The sequence below is a fragment of the Vulpes vulpes genome, chromosome 9 (genome assembly GCF_048418805.1).
Source record: "Vulpes vulpes isolate BD-2025 chromosome 9, VulVul3, whole genome shotgun sequence".
Classification (NCBI taxonomy): domain Eukaryota; kingdom Metazoa; phylum Chordata; class Mammalia; order Carnivora; family Canidae; genus Vulpes; species Vulpes vulpes.
In genome coordinates this window covers 97,777,884-97,782,094 of record NC_132788.1, presented here as the reverse complement: position 1 = coordinate 97,782,094, position 4,211 = coordinate 97,777,884, and positions in this window count along the sequence as shown.

Below are 4,211 nucleotides of genomic sequence, written 5' to 3'. Positions count from 1 at the left end.
GGAGACAAAGGCAGAGGGAGAAGCAGGCTCCCCACGGGGAATCCAATGTAGGACTCAATCCCAGGAACCCAGGCATCACGACCAGAGCCAAAGGCAGATGCTCAACCACTGAGCCACCCAGGCATCCCTAAATTACCAAATTTAAAAGCGGTTAGGAAATAATAGCTCAAGAGAGAAAAAGTTAAACAGAATGTGGGAGATTTGAAGAGCAAGACGGGGTGGTTCACAGTTTTAAAAAGGTTAGTCAAAGAGGAAAAAAATGCAGAAAAGAAAGGGGAGGAAAAAAGGATGTGCAGGTCAGAGTTCAAAATGGGAAGTTTTGGGGGTGGTAGGGGAACTGGGTGATTTTTTTCTTTATTTTTCTCCTTTTTTACTATGAAATAATGCAATGCATAAAAATGTAAATATATATCTGGAAGCCGACTTGGGGAGCATGGGCAAGGTCAAGAGAAGCTGACAACATTCCAAGCTTGAATCTGGAGGTCTCAAGAGCTGTTCCAAAGGGGCACCAGGGTGAGGCCTGCAGGGACCCCGCAGGAGTTGGTGCTGCGAGTCTCTGCTGTCCTCGTGTGGCCATACTCGGGATCGCAAGTCCTGGAGGTTCCCCGGCCCTTCACACCACCAGACTCCGCCCTGGCTAGGGAGGATGGTAATGACAATTTGTGTCACAATCAGGCTGAGACCCCTGGGGACACTGGAGGCCTCGGATCCCAGCACAAAGGGGACAGTGGTAATTTTTAATTCATTTGGTTTGCAACAGGTATTTATCGAGCTCCTGCTGTGTGCCAAGCATTGTTCTTTGCACTGAACAAAATATTCAAATTCCTGGCCCTGGGACACCTGGGTACTCAGTCGGTTAAGTATCTGCCTCCTGCTCAGGTCATGATCCGAGGGTCCTGGGATTGAGCCCCCACTTCAGGGTCCCTGTTGAGTGGGGAACCTGCTTCTTCCTTTCCCTCCGCCGCTCCCTTGCTTGTGCTCTCTCCCTCTCTCTCAAATACATAAAAATCTTTAGAAAAAATAAACAAAACCAAAAAACAAATTCCCTGCCCTCCTGGACCTCATGGATTACTGGGGACATGGGAAATCAATGTGCAGGGCAGCCCAGGTGGCTCAGCAGTTTAGCGCCCCCTTCAGCCCAGGGCATGATCCTGGAGACCAAGGATGGAGTCCCGCCTCAAGCTCCCTGAATGGAGCCTGCTTCTCCTTCTGCCTGCGTCTCTGCCTCTGTCTGTCTCTCATGAATAAATAAATAATTAAAAAAAAAAAAAAAAAAGGGGATCCCTGGGTGGCGCAGCGGTTTGGCGCCTGCCTTTGGCCCAGGGCGCGATCCTGGAGACCCGGGATCGAATCCCACGTCGGGCTCCCGGTGCATGGAGCCTGCTTCTCCCTCTGCCTGTGTCTCTGCCTCTCTCTCTCTCTGTGTGACTATCATAAATAAATAAAAAAAATTAAAAAAAAAAAAAGAAATCAATGTGCAAAAACAAAATTTTCAGGAAAAATCCAGCGCAACCCAGGTTGGAGGGCCTCTCTGAAAAGACATTGCTGGAGCTCAGGCCTGAAGGATGAAGAGAAGCAACCCATGGGGAAGGGCTGAGGGAAAGGTGTCCCAGGCAGGGAGAACAGCATGTAAAGGCCCTGGGGTGGGGATGAGCTGGATGCTTGCAGCAGGATCATGCACAGAAAGCACCCAAGTTCCCCTTAGCATTCATTCCGCAGTGTTGTTCTTAAGCTGCGGGACTCCCAAATGGGGAAGAAAAGACTCCTCCCTTTTACTGCCCAGAAAGAGAGTGGGACCTTAGGTGCCATGGAACCTCTTCTGCCACAGGAAAAGACCAGAGGTCTGGAAAGGAGAGGTAAGGGAGAGATGTTGCCATGCACCCCAAAGTGGGACCTGGTCCTCCACTCTCTGCTCCGTTGTCTTCAGGCAAGTTGCTTCCCTGTGCTGAGCCTCAGTTTTATCTGCAGAACTTTCTCTGTAGCTGCTACAGGTTCTCCTCTCCTCCACTCCTCTCTTCCCTGCTCCTCCCGGCAGGCCTGAGGTTTTCACAAAATGCCTCCAATTTCCCAGAGTGAGTATCCCAGACCCAGACAGGGCAGGCATGCCAGGGGACGAAGTGTTGCCTCTGGATCACCTATGGGACTACCTCAGTACCTCTCAGGGCTCAGTTTCCCCACCCTATAACATGTGGAGGAGATATGCCGCCTCTCCAATGAGGCTGCTCGGTGGCTTTTCCAGGGATGATCTGATCCTGGACTGAGCACACCAATTTCTAATGATTTGGAATTCAACTGTAGGCAGGAGGGGGAGGGACTTAATTTGTGGGCACAAGAGACCACAAAAAGTCCTGGAAACAGGGCAGGGTACCGGCTCAGGCTGAGCCTTATGGAGGATGGACACAGATGCTGTGGGGGGAGCTGTAGACTCGGTCGAGGCTCCTCCTCCCAGTCCTGGGTCCCTTCTCTCGCCTAGAGTTCATCGCAGCTTTGCAAGCTTGGGAGGTTCAGTCGCCTGCCTCCTGCTCAAAGACTCACAAGTGCAGGACGCAGCAGGCTGCACAACACGATTCACATCCAGGCTCATTCTCCATCTGGGGACTTCTGTCTCCAGGTGATCGGTCTTGGAATACAGGAAACTGAAACTCCAAGGAGTTGCTGCCTTTTCAAGGAGCTTAGTCCATCTGAGCGAGCCTTGGCCCCCCCCACCCCATCCCCAGGACTCCCGGGTTGGGGGCCTTGCTCCTCCCGCCAGGTCTCTGCGAGAACTCCCACCCCAGCTCTAGCGCTCACCGGCTGCTGTGGCTTCTCCCCTCCCGGTGTTGTTTGGGTTTTAATTTTTGTGTTGCAGTTAGAAAATTACCCATAATTACAGCTTCTGAGAGGAAACATCTCCTGGCCCAGACCCGGCTTCCAGCTGTGGCCCGCCTCCCACGCACGGCTGGGGCGGGGCTGCAGGAGCCGCCCTCCGGAGCCCGGCCCCTCCCAAAGCCTGCCACTTTAATGGGGCCGGGGGGGGGGGGGGAGGGGGGAGGGCTGCTTCCATCTCCAGTAGGGAGGTAAACCCAAATCAGCCTTCCGAGCGACTCCTGCAACATATTCACCGCAGCCAGGGCTGTGTCCGCAGGGAGCACAGATCCAGTGGGAGGCGGAGGCTGCCTGCCAGTTATCTGATGCATCATTTTATCGTAACAGTGACAAATCCAGCCAAGGCCAGTGCAGAATCCGTAATCCAGGGGAGATGGCCAAGGAAGGCAAGAAGAAGGGAGGAGAGGAGAAAAGAGGGGAAGGAGGGAGAAGATGGAGAAGAAGGAACTAGTATAGGCCAGGCCAGGAGCCAAACTGCCCTCCAGGCAGCAGGAACAGCCAGGGCAAAGGCCGTGAGGCGGGCCTGTGAAAGGTGGATATGAAGACTGGAAAGACTGGAAGGGAGTGGGAAGGACAGCCCTCCCCCCCCCCCCCCGCAAAAAAAAAAAAAAAAAAAAAGACCCAGCCCTACAAGCACAGCCCGCTTCAGGCTTCCCCAGGCCCCGCCCCCAACCCGGTGGTAATCCCAAGGCCGAGAATGGGCTCAGGGCTGCAGTGCCCGCGCAGCCACACAGGGGCGATCGGGAGCTGGTGAAGAGATCCGGGTCTGGGATCTAGCCGAGACCCTTTAGCCTACTCGGCTTGCGGTCCCCACCCGGGCCCCTTAATCAGTCCCCGGGGCTGCTAAGGCCCAGAGCCCCCGTCTACTTGGGCCTCTTACCGGGACAACCTCCTGCATCCCCCATGCCATCCAAATCTCCCCAGGAGCCCCATGGAGCTTCTTAAAATCCTGTTGCAGATCCTGCCCCTCAGGGCTACACACGTTCCCGTGACTCTATTGCTCTTGGAACAAATCTGAACCCGTCCCTTCGGGAGTGATCCGGCTCCCCCTCCCCCTGCTCCAGCCTCCAGCACCTTCACCGCGCACCCTTCTCAGGGCCCTTGCACTTCTGTGACTGCAGGCTGAACATTTTGTTTTCAGATCTTTCAGATCCACCCCTCCCCTTGTTAAACAAAACAAAACTCCCCTCCCCGTGCCCGTCCCTCGTACGGGTGGGTGCGGGGTGGGGGCTCTTCTGCGGGTTCGGCTTTTACGAGGCGTGCGCCCCGTTTGGATGTGCCTGCGGCTCAGCTTCCCTGACGCCGCGGGGGGCCCAGAGCTCGCTCCTCTCGGACTTTTCCGCCGG